This window comes from Acipenser ruthenus, chromosome 35 (genome assembly GCF_902713425.1).
Source record: "Acipenser ruthenus chromosome 35, fAciRut3.2 maternal haplotype, whole genome shotgun sequence".
In the NCBI taxonomy this organism is placed as follows: Eukaryota; Metazoa; Chordata; class Actinopteri; order Acipenseriformes; family Acipenseridae; genus Acipenser; species Acipenser ruthenus.
Genome location: NC_081223.1, coordinates 6,054,341 through 6,072,647, shown reverse-complemented (window position 1 = coordinate 6,072,647; position 18,307 = coordinate 6,054,341). Strand labels below are relative to the sequence as shown.

The 18,307-nt window shown below is 47.2% G+C and overlaps 1 pseudogene; it reads left to right on the top strand.

Annotated features, from left to right (window-relative positions):
- The window catches only part of LOC117395248 (P2X purinoceptor 4-like), a 40,048-nt pseudogene that overhangs the window by 20,300 nt on the left and 1,441 nt on the right, over positions 1 to 18,307 (top strand).

Here is an 18,307-nt window from a genome sequence, read left to right as displayed (position 1 = left end):
GCAGGTCTCCGGACCTCCCCCACGATCTCCGGCAGCGAAACTGCTGCTGTGGGAGCAGGTCTCCGGACCTCCCCCACGATCTCCGGCAGCGAAACTGCTGCAGTGGGAGCAGGTCTCCGGACCTCCCCCACGATCTCCGGCAGCGAAACTGCTGCAGTGGGAGCAGGTCTCCAGACCTCCCCCACGATCTCCGGCAGCGAAACTGCTGCAGTGGGAGCAGGTCTCCTGACCTCCCCCATGATCTCCGGCAGCGAAACTGCTGCTGGGGTTGGTGGTCTCCAGACCTCCTCCCCCTTCTTCGTGGCCGACAGCTCCCCTTTCTGGGGCTCCGGCCACCGTACTCCCCGTGGTGGAGGTATGGGAAGCAGAGACAGCTCCTGCTGTTCTGCTTCTGGCAGTGGCAGAGGCAGAGGCAGCTCCTCTGCTCCTGGAAGTGGCAGAGGCAGCTCCTGCTCCTCTGCTCCTGGAAGTGGCAGAGGCAGCTCCTGCTCCTTTGCTCCTGCCGGTGTAGGTGGCGGAGGCAGAGGCAGCTCCGGCTGCTCTGCTCCTGCCGATGTAGGTGGCGGAGGCAGAGGCAGCTCTTGCTCCTCTGCTCCTGGAAGTGGCAGAGGCAGCTCCTGCTGCTCTGCTCCTTCCGGTGGAGGTGGCGGAGGCAGAGGCAGCTCCGGCTGCTCTGCTCCTGCCGGTGAAGGTGGGAGCAGCGTGTAGTCTCCTGCCGATGGAGGTGGGAGCAGCGTGTAGTCTCCCCCTTTTTCAGGGGACTGGTGCTGCTCTGCCTCTCTTGCAGCGGACTGGTGCGGCTCTGCTTCTGAAGGGGAAACCAGCAGGCATTCTTCCTCTGCTGGTTGTGCTGGGGAAACCAGCAGGCATTCTTCCTCTGCTGGTTGTGCTGGGGAAACCAGCAGGCATTCTTCCTCTGCTGGTTGTGCTGGGGAAACCAGCAGGCATTCTTCCTCTGCTGGTTGTGCTGGGGAAACCAGCAGGCATTCTTCCTCTGCTGGTTGGGCTGGGGAAACCAGCAGGCATTCTTCCTCTGCTGGTTGTGCTGGGGAAACCAGCAGGCATTCTACCTCTGCTGGTTGTGCTGGGGAAACAAGCAGGCATTCTACCTCTGCTGGTTGTGATGGGGAAACCAGCAGGCATTCTTCCTCTGCTGGTTGGGCTGGGGAAACCAGCAGGCATTCTTCCTCTGCTGGTTGTGCTGGGGAAACCAGCAGGCATTCTACCTCTGCTGGTTGTGCTGGGGAAACCAGCAGGCATTCTACCTCTGCTGGTTGTGATGGGGAAACCAGCAGGCATTCTTGCTCTGCTGGTGAAGGTGGGAACAGCTGCCTCTCAGGCTTCGGATTCCCGCGGTCCCCCCGTCTGGGCGCTGGACGCTCGCGGTCCCCCCGTCTGGGCGCTGGACGCTCGCGGTCCCCCCGTCTGGGCGCTGGTTCCTCCTCTTCATACTGGGTGGGGCATATGGCTAACGTGTGCCCATAAGCCCCACAGCCAGGGCATAACTCTGCTGCGAGGTTCTTTAAAAAAACCTCCCAGCCATCATCCCCGACCTCCTCCCTTTTGGGCTGTGGACGCCCCGACTCCTCCCTTTTGGGCTGTGGACACTCGGGTTCCCCCCACTCAGGCGTAGGACGTTCGGGTTCCTCCCACTCGGGCTGTGGACGCTCAGGCTCCTCCCACTCGGGCTGTGGATGCTCAGGCTCCTCCCACTCGGGCTGTGGACGCTCAGGCTCCTCCCACTCGGGCTGTGGACGCTCAGGCTCCTCCCACTCGGGCTGTGGACGCTCAGGCTCCTCCCACTCGGGCTGTGGACGCTCAGGCTCCTCCCACTCGGGCTGTGGACGCTCAGGCTCCTCCCACTCGGGCTGTGGACGCTCAGGCTCCTCCCACTCGGGCTGTGGACGCTCAGGCTCCTCCCGCTCAGGTACTGGAGAGGACAGCGACTGCTCCTCTCCCTCTTGCTCACTGGACGGCATCCCTCCCATGTCTGCAGCTAGGTAACCCAGCACCACCATGGTGAGGTCACGAACGGATGCCGGGTTGTGCTGTTGCTCCCAGTCCTCCCATCGTTTCCCATCTCGCATCTGCAGTGCGTGAATAACCATGGGGAGGTCACTGGCGAAGTTCCCCTCGGGGTGCACCAGCCAGTCCCATATTTCCCGGGACGGTGGGGAACCCGGTGGCAGTGGGGGTAGAGGGGTGGCTACTGCCCCATTTTGGCTGTCCTCCTCCCAGCCCGGCATGCAGGATGAGGGCTGCAGCTGTTGTTGCTGCTGCTGCTTCTGCTGCTTCCTGCAGCTCTTTCTTCCCATCCTCGCTTTACTTTTTTTTTTTTTTTTTTTTCACAGAACCCCCTCTCCTGGTCTGACGCTTGGAGGCGCTATTATCCCACTTCTGACACCACGTGTCACAAAGACGGCCAGAGTGGGTGGCGTCAGACCAGAAAAGGAATACACAGAGACGGTGATGGTGATGAGAAATGCTGAGTGCAATGGCTGCACTCAGCGTTTAATGACAAAATAAAAGGTTTAAACAGAAAACACAGGACACGGCACTTGCGCCAAAATAAATAGACAAACGAAACGAACTAAACAGTGCACAGACAGACGAACAAAACACGGTGAGCAGATACAACTAATATTCTTCTTCTTCTTCTTCTTCTTCTTCTTGTTATTACTTTTACCTCTCCACACCCGTTCTCCACTCACCGAACACCAACCCCGACTGCAAGAAATGTGCGTCTATATATACTATTGTGCTGGGATTCAATTACTAATTAATTATTCACTTGAATCCCAGCACGTGAATTAATTCTGTGCAACCCCGTGCTCACATATTACATTTAACCAGCACGTGAAGTGATTTGTGCTCTCCTCGTGCCTAAATACACTTTAAATACACGTGAAACACAGACCCGTTTATATCCCGTGTACCAATGACTATACACCAACATTAACACACACACGCACGCAACATACAACACAGAACACACAAATGCACACAGGGGCGGGGCACTTTGCCACATCCACACATAACTTTTGTTATTTAACATTTTTTTTAACAAGAACATGAAACATTTAACAGTCTCTGAGTCCTTTGTTCAGCATCCTTGGCCTACCAAGCAGAAGTGACCAGACTTGGGTGGCGTCTCGGTGGAGCCCAAACAATTGGTACAGGTTTCCTTCTAAGCATTGCAGGTCCCTCCATCTCACTGTGTACTCTCTGGTCAGCAGGTCGATAGGTAGGTTCCCCGAAACGATCGTAGGTATACAGCATTCATGGCTGTCTCACTCACACAGATTGTCTGTTACATCTGAAGTTTGTTTCTTCTCTTGTAACAGTTCTAGGTGCTGTTATAAAGAAACCATATGGTTCTTCACCCGAGCTTTCAGAATTTTCCTGATTCACTGAAACAGTATAGTCTCTGCGCCGGGGTGTTTTTTTCTTTTGACTGTGGGGTTTTTGTTTTGGCTGTGCATTACTACTCATTTGTCCATCTACAAGATATGGACAGGGCATTAGCAAGTTTCTGTGCAGAACTCTTATTCTCCCACTTCCTTCTAATGGCTCAACCTCATACACTGGACTGTCTGTCCCTCTTCTTTTTTCACTGCATGTATCTTATCTTCCCAGTGTGCACGTAACTTCCCAGGTCCTCCTCTCTCAGACAAATTTCTTACCAGCACGTGATCTCCTGATTCCAGAACTGAACTCCAGGCTCGCCGATTGTAATACTTGTTTCCACGTGCTGCAGATTTTTTTAAGTTTTTAGACACAATCTCATAGGCTTCCTGCATAGCTGTTTTGCACTTTTCTGCATAACTTTCATGGGACTGCTTTTCCATTTCTTGTTCTCTTGGAAAAACAGGTTGATTGGTAGCTTTGGTTCTCGGCCAAAGAGCAGAAAAAACGGGGAAAATCCAGTTGCCTCGTGGACAGTAGAATTATAGGCATGGACCACTTTATTGAGGTAATCCTGCAGTTTCCTGAAGAGCTCATTTTCAAACTCCCTTTCCTGGTCGTGATGGATTTTCAATGGGAATCCAAATCTCAGGATGAAATCATTGAATATTTTCTGTGCTGCAGTCTTTCCAGATTTGTTTGATGTTGCATAGGCCTGAGCAAACTTGGTAAAATGATCTACAATGACTAGAATATATTCATATCCACCTTTGCTTCTTTCTAAGTGCAGGTAATCAATGGAGATCATCTCGAACGGTGCAATGGTTACAATACTTTGTAGCGGAGTTCTTGTTGTTCAATTTGGTTTCTTTTGTTTTAGACATCTACACACTTTAGTTATGTAGTGCTCGATTTCTTCTCTCATTTTCGGCCAATAGTAACGATCTCTGGCTAAAGCAAGCATCCTGTCAGCTCCCAAGTGCCCCATCTTCTCATGAAGTTGCTTGAAGACTACCATCTTATACTTCTCTGGCAGGACCATTTGAAGTTTTGTTGCTGTTTGCGGCAAAGTATTCCATTCTTGTCCACTTGCAAGTGAGGCCACTCTCTCGGTAGATGTCTTACTGTTGCAGGTTCTTTTTGCCTTTCCTTATTCTTCAGGACATTGTTCTGCAGCTTTAGGGTTGGAACTCTACTGATAACTGGGTCCCCTTTCTGTGCATCTCTGATGTCCTCAGTCATCTGTAGTTGGGCTGTAGTCTCACATTCCCATACAGTTTCTGCCAAAGTGGCCACATCACACGACACAGTGGCGATCCAGTCAACACCACCTCTTTCCTGAGCATCAAGTGCTTCTTCCATTGCAGCTAGAGTATCAGGCTGGCACTCTTGTGTACATTCAGTCATAAGCTCGTCGATCTTTGTGGGCCTCCTTGATAAGAAGTCAGCATCTCTATTGGCAGATCCCGGACGGTACTTCAAAGTAAATCGATAATCTGCAAGTTCTGCCACCCAGCGATGGCCTGTAGCGTTTAGCTAGGCTGTCTTCATTATATAGGTCAACGGATTGTTGTCACTATATACTGTAAAGTGAGGAGCATAGAAGAGGTAGTCACGGAAACGCTCTGTGATGACCCATTTTAAAGCTAGGAATTCCAGCTTTCCTGAGTGAAGTCTGTCATTTTTTTCTGCAGGAGTCAAGGTTCGGGATCCATAAGCAACAACTCTCAGTACACCCTCCTGCCTCCTGACTGCTCCCAGACCTTCTTCTGAAGCATCAACATGCAACACAAACGGTTTTTCACAATCAGGGTATGCCTTCACTGGTGGACTTGTCAGGGCTTCCACTAACCTCTCTAGTATGTCCTGATGCCTCGCAGTCCATTCTACTGGTTGGGATGGTGGTGGCTGGAATGACCGCTTGGCCTCTGTTCTCCATTTTGAGTTCTTCCTCCTTACCCCTCCCCCTCTGGGAACTGAAAGAAGTTCACAGATCGGCTTGGCAAGGCTGGAGAAATCTGGTATGTACACTATATAATGGCTACGGAAGCCAATGCTTCATTCAAGCAGTGCGTGAATGAAGCAGACAGAGATAATTGTAATCCAGTTTGGAAAGGGTTTTATTTATAATTTCCAGATCTGGCGACCAAACAATAATCTCCTGGCAATACACAATGTGTACTGCACGGGGTAAATAACAACGGGATTGCTGTCCCAAATAATAAACAATAATATCCACCCCACAATAATACAGACACGGTCACCAGTTCTGGGTGTGTGCAGTAGTGCTCGTGGTGGGTGATACAAGTTACAAGTATTTTGTGACGGTGGTGATGTGTTGTTCCGGCTTTGTGCTGGCCCACGGCGACAGCTCAGAAAACGTGTTAGCCATCTGACAATTTACAAAGAAGACAAATTACTAACAGACAAAACAAACAAAACACTCATGATACTGTTACGTTCACTTGGGTCTCTCACAGTCCTTCAAGGTTCAAACACAAACCAATGCGAAGGAACAGATTATGATTTATGCTGTCACACATGACCCCTTGTTAAACGAGTGCAACCGTCTCTCCATTCTGCGGCTGCCACGTCGTTTCCCTTCCGGGTGAATGCGTTATTGCAACAGAGTCTTGCCCCCTTCCCCTTCACCGACTTCCCTTGAACCCTGGGAAATAACTGTCAGGACAGCCCGTCCAAGTAACTCTGTTCTCGCTGCTTAGCACCCTCACAGGTCAGGAGGGTGATTTACAACCAAGAATCATCGTATTTCTGTCAAGTCTTCCATGAGAATCTTTGCTTAATGAAAAAGGCAGCACAGAAGAATTAATAGGAGAAACTGCAGACGCGCAATTCCTGAAGAAAGGAGTGTTGTTGAGAGCAGGGGAAGAATAATTGGAGGCTGCGTTTGGACACAGAGGTAGAATAGGCGGTGGAAACCCAAACTCCTCAAGTGTTAGCGCGAAGAACACTGAAGAATCTGTTAAACAGATCAGGATTGGGTTGAGACTAGTCAATCAAACAAGTGTATTGTCCGACGCAAACTGAGAAGCTGCTTTGGCTGAAAAAGCTTTATGATACTCATAAAAAATGGTACCGCCATATCTGACCGTCGGTGAGCATAAACTTCACAAAGGACATCGCGAAAAACAGAGAAAGCAAGCACAAATTCTCCAAGAGTAAGTGTGACGGGGGACTGCCCCGTCTTTATGATCATGGTTGGGACTGGCAGGAAGGGGGTTAAAATTCCTCCCTGCCAGGAAAACATGTGAGAATGTGGCTGGAGCCCTAATTGAATAATTAGCTATTATTGATTAATTGGGCTCCAGCCACAGGGAATAAAAGCCAGGGGAGAGGCCGTGGCTGGGGGGAGTTGTAGAGAGAGTTCTGGAAAGAGAAGGAGTGTTTTGTTTGTGCTGTGTTTTCTGTTCCAGTGAAGGCAACGCCCAGCCTGGAAACTTTATTTTGTAAGTTTTTGTTTTGTGTTTGTATTTTGTGTTTGAAACCTTTTTGTTTGGCCATCGTGCCTATTTATTTGATTATTTTTGTTTATTAAAAACTTTATTTTTGAACTTTAAAACTGTCTCTGAGTCTCAAACCTCGGTCAATCCTGTCACAGTTGGTGTCAGAACGGGATAGCGCCACCTGGAGGCTCAGAGCAGTAATTTTTTTTTTCTTTCTTTTTTGGGAGGTTTTTTTTGGAAACTTGATTTAAATGGGGGAGGAAGAGCAGACAGCGGCAAAGGCAGGAGATGCAGCAGCCGAAGAAATGTAGGCTGCTGCAACAACAGCCACCCCAGCTGGAGGACCCAGCCAGCCTTTTCCCCTGGTGTTCATGGATGCTGGATCATCGATGGAGATCCTGCCCAGAAGTGCTACCAGCGGACTGGTGTGGGCGCGGTGAAGTCTATGGCCACAACTGGGCAGGATGCCCCTACGCCCTGGCCCAGGAGGAGGCAGATGACGACGGGGAGTTGTTTTTAAAAAGTCTCGCGGCAGAGTTGTGCACTGGCTTTGGAGCATATGGGCACACAGTGGCCATCTGCCCCACGCAAACAGAGGGGAGAAGAAGGAGGCAGAGAGGAAGGAAGACATGGGAGGAAGAGGAGTGGTGCACTCAGTGCATGCAGTACGGGCATGAGGAGCACCACTGCCCGGAGGTGTTACCGGACACAGACCTGGAGTGGGAGGAGCCCGAACGTCCTGCGCCTGAGTGGGAGGAGCCCGAACGTCCTGCGCCTGAGTGGGAGGTGCCCGAACGTCCTGCGCCCAATAGGGGGGAGTCGGTGCGTCCTGCGCCCAAGAGGGGGGAGTCGGTGCGTCCAGAGCCCAAGAGGGGGAAGGCCCAACGTCCACAGTCCAGGTGTCCACCAGCAGAGGGAGAGTTCCTGCTGGTTTTGCCTCCATCACCGTCACCAGCAGAAGGAGCATGCCTGCTGGTTCCCCTGCTGCCGCCGTCCCGAGAGCCAGAAGGGAAGGAGCCGCCGTCCCGAGAGCCAGAAGGGGAGGAGTCGCCTCCCGAGGGTCCGCCAGCAGAGGGAGACGAGCTGCTGTTTCCGCCTCCGCCAGCAGAGGGAGACGAGCTGCTGTTTCTGCCTCCGCCAGCAGAGGGAGACGAGCTGCTGTTTCCGCCTTCGCCAGCAGAGGGAGACGAGCTGCTGTTTCCGCCTCCGCCAGCAGAGGGAGACGAGCTGCTGTTCCCGCCTCCGCCAGCAGAGGGAGACGAGCTGCTGTTCCCGCCTCCGCCAGCAGAGGGAGATGAGCTGCTGTTTCCGCCTCCGCCAGCAGAGGGAGACGAGCTGCTGTTTCCGCCTCCGCCAGCAGAGGGAGACGAGCTGCTGTTCCCGCCTCCGCCAGCAGAGGGAGACGAGCTGCTGTTCCCGCCTCCGCCAGCAGAGGGAGACGAGCTGTTGTTCCCGTCTCCGCCAGCAGAGGGAGACGAGTTGCCGTTCCCGCCTCCGCCAGCAGAGGGAGACGAGCTGCCGTTTCCGCCTCCGCCAGCAAAGGGAGACGAGTTGCCGTTCCCGCCTCCGCCAGCAGAGGGAGACGAGTTGCCGTTCCCGCCTCCGCCAGCAGAGGGAGACGAGTTGCCGTTCCCGCCTCCGCCAGCAGAGGGAGACGAGTTGCCGTTCCCGCCTCCGCCAGCAGAGGGAGACGAGCCGCCGTTCCCGTCTCCGCCACCAGAGGGAGCCGGGCCGCCGTTCCCGCCTCCGCCACCAGAGGGAGCCGGGCCGCCGTTCCCGCCTCCGCCACCAGAGGGAGCCGGGCCGCCGTTCCCGCCTCCGCCACCAGAGGGAGCCGGGCCGTCGTTCCCGTCTCCGCCTCCCGAGGGTCCGCTGCTGCTTCCGTCGCCTCCCGAGGGTCCGCTGCTGCTGCCGTCGCCTCCCAAGGGTCCGCCGCTGCTGCCGTCGCTTGGGGTCTTCGGGAATCCTGCTTCGCCTGGGGTTGCCAGGGATCCTGCTTCGCCTGGGGTCGCTACACTATGGCCGGAGCCCCACGGAGGGGAGTTGCCGGCCATGAAGAGGGGGAGGGAGGTCAGGAGACCAGCTCCCCCAGCGGCACTTTCGTGGCAAGATAGTGTGTGGCCGGAGCCCCGGAAGAGGGAGCTGCCGGCCACGAAGAATTGGGTGGTGCCGGACGTCCCACCATGGCCGCCCCCATGGACACTGTGCTTCCCCCTCTTCCGGGACTGAGACTGAGGGGGAGGTGGCCATTTAGGCCATGTTGTGCTTGGCATAAGGGGGGGGATATGTGACAGGGGACTGCCCCGTCTTTATGATCATGGTTGGGACTGGCAGGGAGGGGGTTAAAATTCCTCCCTGCCAGGAAAACATGTGAGAATGTGGCTGGAGCCCTAATTGAATAATTAGCTATTATTGATTAATTGGGCTCCAGCCACAGGGAATAAAAGCCAGGGGAGAGGCCGTGGCTGGGGGGAGTTGTAGAGAGAGTTCTGGAAAGAGAAGGAGTGTTTTGTTTGTGCTGTGTTTTCTGTTCCAGTGAAGGCAACGCCCAGCCTGGAAACTTTATTTTGTAAGTTTTTGTTTTGTGTTTGTATTTTGTGTTTGAAACCTTTTTGTTTGGCCATCGTGCCTATTTATTTGATTATTTTTGTTTATTAAAAACTTTATTTTTGAACTTTAAAACTGTCTCAAACCTCGGTCAATCCTGTCACAGTAAGATTTTTACACAGCCAAGGATCCGTGAACAGACAAATCTCCACAGTCTACTACCCTGTGATCCAGAAATTCTGAGGTTTGAATAAGTATTGAGACCAAATTAATATCTTTACCTTCAATAATATTACGTCTCAATTGAGGAGAGAGAGAGTGGCGATGAACTACTGAAGCAGAAGAGGATCCTGAACTAGTCGAAGTCACTAGAGTGAAGATTGGCAGCTCGAGATCAGGAGTGGGCGTGGCTGAAGCAGCGGGAGAGACGAGTGCTGCTGCTGGTGCTACTGATGAGGAAGTAATGGCTGCCGGTTCCAAGCGAGTGATCCTGATATCGAGAGCATCCAGGCATCAAATACTGTAGAAATTGAGGTGGAAAGAGGATGAATGAGTTGCTTCATATTGTTAAAAATCTGATAATGCAAATCGGACGAAGGATCAGATGAAATTGAAAAGTGGATCATGAGTGAGTGAAGCTTGCACTACAGGGGCATAGTGTGAACTGACAAGCTTGGATTTCTGTTGTGACTTTTGAGGGGAAAAACAGGCTCTGCCGATATGGAATTGCAGTATGAAACAAATAAAGCAGCCCAATCGCTCCAGGATTTCTTTGTGAGTTTTGTCGGTGGATTATTTGTTACAGGCAGACAGCCAGAAGGAGTGAAAAAATCTTCATCTGAATCATATGAAAACGAAAGCTGCATCGGGTTAGTAGTCATTTTAAGCCGATTGAAAACAAAACATTTGTTTTAAGATTGGGTCTGCAGGTCTGCTAGCTAACCACAAACTGAAAAGCAAGATGAGAATTAGGAAGCTGACTGTGGTTTAAATAGGGTGACTGACAGGTAATTAAAGGTTAACTGACAGATATTTAAGTGGGATGACACCAAGGTTCTACTAATGCTTAAAGTGACAGTTATGTCCTAATTTCCTTTGTATTACAGTTCTCATTTTCTTCCACAGGGGAAGGACTCCTTTTTTGTTGTTACTAATGCAGTAGTCACAAAGAATCAAACTCAAGGAAACTGTCTGGAGGTAACTACTTTTAAAGATGCTGGCATCTATATTGTATATTAGCAAAGGTATATAAAAAACTGTATAAATAGGTAATTGTATGTAAAAAAATAATGTAAAAAATGTAATTGTAGGTAAATATAATACGATGTAACAATTGTAAGTCACCCTGGATAAGGGTGTCTGCTAAGAAATACGTATATATGGACTCACCTCCCAGCCAATCATTTACAATCGTTCCCAGGGCTGGATTAAGCCATCACTGGGCCCTAGGCAAGCATACACTTGTGAGCCCCCTACCACTGAACAAACAGCCACACACACATATACATACAAACATACACACACACACACATATACATACAAACATACACACACACACATATACATACAAACATACACACACACACGCACACACCTCTATACACTATAGCCTTTATAACTAGCGCTCCACCTAGGGTTGCCACCTTTTCCACAGACCAAACCCGGTCTGTGGAATACAGTTTAACACAATTAAGCAGGTTGGTGATTCCCAGTCCTTACATAAAATATGCCTTTACCATTAACAGAATGCTTTATATTACATGTATGATTTTACTGAACTAATATGAAGTCACAGAAACATCATAATTTATAATATATTTAAAAGCACAATAATTGCAAACTGCATTAATCTACCTGTCATTTTAGGCTACTTGAAAACTAAACAGAAATCGTTATGCATGTAACTTACATATTGTTAATTTTGTGCTCCTTTTTGCACAGCATAGTCCTTTAGTATCTTATTTGAACTGTTTAGCTGTCACTCGCTGAAGCAGATTTTACAGCAAATTTACAGATTCCAGTTACTGACGCTTCGTAGAACAAAATCTTTTTTTAAATTTATTTTTTATCCCGGTACAAAGCTTCTATATCAAATATAGGCCTACATTACTTTAACTGCGATATAGAATGAAAGATGTTACATGTTTATATACAACAACACTGTAATTAGGGCTTCTGGTTTTTTTTTCTTCTTCGGTGGATAGCCAATAAACACTGAAACACCGGGAAAACTGGAAATGGTTAATCAATTCACGTTGAGTTTACCCTTTTCACATTAAAAAAAATAAAAGCTTCTACAAAAATAATAATAAATACATTTTCCTGTGCTGCAGGGCAATGTCCTGCCTTCTTGACTTGTATTTATCATTGATTCGTTCTGAATACTTTAGACCCGCCCAACAACTGAGTGACAGCACATTCCTACATTTCTATTGGAGACTCTACTTGCCAGATTTAAAACAAGATTACAATCAGGATGATTTAGTGAATAAAAAGGCAACATGGAGCACCATATGAAGTTGATATATAGGTAATATATAGAAGGGTGTTCAAGCTTTTGTTCATTAACGGTAGCTCCATAATAGTCCACAAAAATAAATAGTAAAAAACAAACATACCTGTACATTGTTGTGTAGTCAAATACGTTACAGTTTACTGCATGCAAAATCTGCAATAATGTTTCCTTATTTTTTTTTGTTTTGTTTTTTTGTTGATCCAGTGGGTTTTGACTTCCTTCATTAAATAAAATGCCCTTTTCTCCAGAAGAGCAGAGAAATCGCCAGTGTTTTGGCATACAAGTTCAGTGAGTGTTGTTTTCCAGTTTAGGCGTAAATCTGTATATGTTTAAAAAAAAAAAAAAACATTTTGGGCCCCCCCTTGAGTTCGGGCCGTAGGCACATGCCTACTTTGCCTATGCATCTGGCTCTGATTGTCCCTCTCCCAGTGTCAGAAATAATGAGATGCAGTTTTTAGCCTGTATATTAGCATGCAATTCATTCAGTGTTCACTTACTTGACAGCCCATTGTGAATTCCACAGCATTCTTCCAAAACTTTTAGTGATTTATAAACAGGTTTGATTTGATTTCTGTTTTTCAAAATTTTTGTCTGATGTTACATGTTCTTAAAAAAATAACAAAAACAGGTCCAATGATGCAGCATGTGTACATAAACCGCCCTTTTCCATCTTCTTTAGGGACCAGACTCTGGAACAATATGCAGCTCAAATGAGGATTGCACAAAGGAATATACTAACCAGAAGAGTAATGGTATGTCATCTTTTGCTCTAGTGTTTGATTCAGTTGAGCTGCTATCGTTTGTGTGAATGGAATATAGATTCTGCAAAACTCCACGGCAAGGATTATTCCTGTGAGGGCTTGACCGTGCTGGACAAAGACAGAATGGTAGCAAGCGCTGATACACTGGAGTAGGAGTCAGAGGATGCAGTTCCAGCACAGCACTGCACACGTTTATTAAATGAAATCTAAAACTAAATACTTTTAACCATTCAAAAACAAAAGTTACCTAATAGACTTCTAACAAAATAGCTCTCTGTAGCAGAGCAGGATCGCACACAGGTAGCCAGCATCTCCCATGAGTCCAAAACAGAACTAGCAGCAGCTCAAAGGGCTGCGCATCCAGACTACATTACCAATCATTTAAGCAATTCAGCTAAACCAGCTGCATTCACATGAAGATGAACAGATCATTGAGGCTCAAAATGAACTTTCATGAAAACAAGTACCGGTACAAAACAGACTAACAAAATAAAATTCAACCCAAATAAACACGATTTACAAGTGAGGGTTTTCATCCTGTCACAATTCCATTGTTAAATTAAACAGTGGAATACTCCCAGATACACAGTGTTCTAAATGTTAGTTACATCAAAACAAGCCTGGCTTAAAGGTATTATTTAAAGGTAAGGTTTTAAAACAATCTACATTTTCCAACCAGTTTCACTGCTCCTATACCCACCTATATCATTGTTTCCTTAACTTACCTATCTTAGTAAACATCTTAGTACATCAGATAGTTGAGTATGTGAATCTGCCACTTTTTAGATCATTCAAGTAGTACCATTGGAGACCTTTCAAAGGAAGAAAATATAGTGGTGAAAAAGCTTAGTAAAACTGATTTTAAAGCTTAGAATATTTATTTTTTTATCCTCAGGGGATCCGACTGGCCAATGTGTTGAATTTAACTCATCAGTAAAAACCTGTGAGGTGTTTGCCTGGTGTCCGATCGAGGGAATGAGGAATGCTTCCAAGTATGTGTGTTATAGATCACAGTGTGTGTATGTTTTGTACAAACTCAAAAGTTATTGCCTTTAGTTAAGCATGTTATATATACTATCTGTTCCTAATTTCAGTTAGTCGTAACGTCTTGTGTGTATAGATCTCTGGATGGGTTGCTTTCAGAATGTGGGTTTATTATCCCCAAAAAATCACTTTACCAGACTGCTTGCACCACCCTATACTATAGTCTGGTAAATTGACGGGGTGTCTGTATTTTAGTTAGAATACAGTTTCTGAGGGGGGTCCAAGAGTGGCTCACCTGGTACAAGCACAGTGTGTGATGTGCAGGTGAGTCATATAGTCAGGGGAGCACAGGTCCGGGTCCTGGCTGTGTGATGTTGCTGGTACAAGCACAGTGTGTGATGTGCAGGTGAGTCATATAGTCAGGGGAGCACAGGTCCGGGTCCTGGCTGTTTGATTGAGTCATATAGTCAGGGGAGCATAGGTCCGGGTCCTGGCTGTGTGATGTTGCTGGTACAAGCACAGTGTGTGATGTGCAGGTGAGTCATATAGTCAGAGGAGCACAGGTCCGGGTCCTGGCTGTGTGATGTTGCTGGTACAAGCACAGTGTGTGATGTGCAGATGAGTCATATAGTCAGGGGAGCACAGGTCCGGGTCCTGGCTGTGTGATGTTGCTGGTACAAGCACAGTGTGTGATGTGCAGGTGAGTCATATAGTCAGAGGAGCACAGGTCCGGGTCCTGGCTGTGCGATGTTTCCAGAGGGAGTGTCACAGTGGCTCTGGTGCTCCTGCAGGTTAGGGAGGCAAACCCGGCACACTGTTTCTCATCATCATGCTACACAGGACCCTCCTGGCCAGACGCCTAGCGAGCTCGGCAGACACCTGCAGGGCTGGCCTTTGTCCTCCAGAGGCCGGTAGTTCCCTGACATCCTCTCTCTAGTTCCTGGGTGTAGAAAAGGAAACTGGCTCGGTCATGGGATCGGAGGATACTCACTGAACCTTCAGTTCAACTGAGCAGCTGTGTGGGGAATTTCTGCGGTGAGGGGAAAAAATGATTGGGCATTCTAAATTGGGGAGAAAATCAGGGGTAAAATAATTAAAATTATTTATATATATATATAATATATATATATATATATATATATATTTAAAAAATCTGATTCTTTCTGAGTGAGTCCACTAGAGAGCTCTGCTGCTTGATTAAGATCTGAGTACGTACAGATAGCACAGGAGTCAACTGGATGGCATGGTCGGGGGTTCACTGATGGGATCAAATCAGATGTGCCTAATGGCTTATATTTATAAGGTTACACTTTCTTATAAAATACATGATAAAAGGCATAGGCTATGGGAGCCACTCGTCAGTGTTTGCCTAATAATAAAGGCTCAAAGGGCATGAAAGATGATTCTCAGTAAATAATGTCATTCTTTTTTCTACCTAGACCTGCTGTTTTGGAATCAGCAGAAAACTTCACCGTCTTTATTAAAAACAACATTGGATTCATTAACTTCAATTACACAAAGTAAGGCTCTAGATTACAAGCTAATTTACTGTAGTAACATAATGTCACCTTTATAATCATTTATTAATTTATTTATTTATTTTTCACAGGAGAAACATCTTGACAGTGTATCTATCTAAAACAGTGTATGTTTAACCGAAAGACAGACCCATACTGCCCGATATTCCGCCTGGGAAATATTGTCCAAGAAGCCGGGGAGAATTTCACAGAAATGGCTGTTAAGGTTAATTCCTGGTTCTTTTCTTTTCATAGAATCACACAAGAGGGCTTCTGTTCCCAGGGTCAGGGCTGCCAATTGCAACCGTCTACATTTCATTGTAGAGAAATGAGAAAACAAAACAGAAGGCAATTCAAAGGAGAGATCATTGTCTTGCTTCTTACTGTGCCTCTGTTCTTGTGCTGAAGAGTATGCTTATTCATTTTCTTACTGTGCCCCTGTTCTTGTGCTGAAGAGTATGCTTATTAATTTTCTTACTGTGCCCCTGTTCTTGTGCTGAAGAGTATGCTTATTCATTTTCTTACTGTGCTCCTGTTCTTGTGCTGAAGAGTATGCTTATTCATTGTCTTACTGTGCCCGTTCTTGTGCTGAAGAGTATGCTTATTCATTTTCTTACTGTTCCCCTGTTCTTGTGCTGAAGAGTATGCTTATTCATGTTCTTACTGTTCCCCTGTTCTTGTGCTGAAGAGTATGCTTATTCATTTTCTTACTGTGCCCCTGTTCTTGTGCTGGAGAGTATGCTTATTCATTTTCTTGCTGTGCCCCTGTTCTTGTGCTGGAGAGTATGCTTGTTTGGATCAGAGTGATGCAGGTGTAAGGAAACTACATCCTGTCTGTATCTGTGTGTGCAGGAGTGCACACAACAAGGATCGAAGCAGAACTGAACCTGTTTCCTTTATTGATTCCAGTAATCAAGTGTCACACTTCTGCAGCTTAATCAGTATTAATGTGGCTTTGTGGAAGGGTGAGGGTATTCACTGACACGGGAGACCAAAGATTGTACTTGAAAACACCGCCCAGGTGCCCAGTTTTATTTCTTTTCTTTTGTATTTATTTTAGCCCGCAGAGGGCGCTGTTGTCTGTGGCCTGTATACCGGCAGTGGTAATCAGGACTACAGGTTACCAACACAGGTATAGGCAGGTGCACTCACAGGTGCTCAAAAATAATAATGAAAACCAAAGGCGAAATGAAAAAGGAAAATAAAACACAGTAATGAAACTACAAAACAAAAGTGCTGCTTACGTAGCCCCCCACTGCTGCTATGCCAGCCAGCTCGGATCTTGTCCTACGCTTCGCTGTGCACTATACACTAGGGTGGCCAAGGTTCCCCTAGTTCTACATTCGTCCCCTCGGGTACGTAACCAGAGATTTTAATAAATGGTTTGTTTAAGGCTGGCTGTCTTCCTCAGCCGTGCTTGCCTGATTTTATTTTTCTTGCTTCTACCACTGGCGTTCCTGCCTGGTGTTTGTGTACGCTCGCCACCTCAGCTAGCGTCCCTGGGCTTCCTCTGTCATGGCCACCCGAATGCACAACCAAGCGCAGTTCTTATGGGCCGAGCAATCCCCCAAGGCCCGCCTCTCAGCCACTTAGAGAGAGGGAAAGCCAACACACCCTCTTCCCCACCTCTCCGTGTCATCACCATGACTGACAGGCGGATCTTATGAAACTGCTGCCCTCTTCCTGCAGAAACACGCATGCGCCAGATAGTCAGCACAGACTTCCCCTGTTACAGGCTTCTAGTTATTAGCAGAAATGAATGAGTAATGAGTTCTCTAATCTCTGGGAGAGCATCCGACACAATGCTGGTGTGTGTTCATGGAGGATCCTCTTGAATTCTTCTCAAATGCCTGTCTTATATATCTTGCCTAAACATGCTGTGAAGCTGAACCTTGTTTTTGCAAGCTCTTTGTGTCAGCAGTGTTCCAAGTGTTCCAGCATACCTTGCAGCTGTGCTGAGCGCAGTGCGTCTGATTTGTTTAAATTAATTACATTATCCTTGATTTAAACTACAAATGTGTTTCTTAATATAAATTGAGTATCTGCAATAACTTTTATTTGATCTATTTCTCTACAGGTTAAATGTGGGGGATCTTGTATCCTTAAAACTAGAAGTACTAAATATTCTGCATCATATTATCAGACTTCAGCAGGGAATTGTATTAGATATATTCTGCATCATATTATTAGACTTCAGCAGGGAATTGTATTTGATGGTCTTTACATTTAAATTCCCATTGCTATCCCTCGCAGAGGAATCCCTAGCAATGGGAATACAGTGTAGGCAGTCGTACCTCCGTATGTCTCACTTACGTTTTTACATATATCTGGACAATCTCTTATCAAACCAGAATGAAACATGGTATTCACATTATTCAGCACATGCTATTGGGAGTATGAGATTGTGGGGCTATATGGAGGTGTCTCTGTCTGTCCACATTACCATTACTTTATCCTATTCTGTACATGCTCTTATACCTCATGGTCATGTTTGTGAGGGTGATCGTACTTCCACTTGAATTACAGGGAGGAGTGATAGCAATACAGATTAACTGGGAATGTGACCTGGATTGGCTGCTTCACAAGTGTGTCCCGGAGTACAGCTTTCGAAGACTGGATGAGAAAAACGACAAGAAGACCCTATTCCCTGGCTTCAGCTTCAGGTCAGAGCAGGAGTACAGTCTTGTATTAGAGGGAAGGGGTATGCTTCCAGTGTCTAATATACTGTTAGCTAGAGCTGGCGATGGTGGTATTGCTTACTGTTGACTGGTAGGCTTGAGTTGTCAGCCACAGTGAAAACTGTTTGCCATTTGTCTTGGTTGTTTCAAAGTGTGACAATGCCTTAGAGCTGGAGCGCCATCCCGTGGCAGGCACAGGAACTGTTGCGTTCCAGTTTAAACCTCCTAATTCTGGCATTGAGGGGATGCAGCTGGATAACAGCGCACTCGCTTTGCAACAACATTATGCCGTTAAATCATCCCTTTTATTTCAGCTTTGCTGAATTGCAGCTGTACTGCTGCGAATTGAACGAAACCATAATAGATACGGATTTGCATCTTGATAATTCCTGTGGGTATGGCAGACAGGACTGTATACCAGAGAACAATCTGCTGG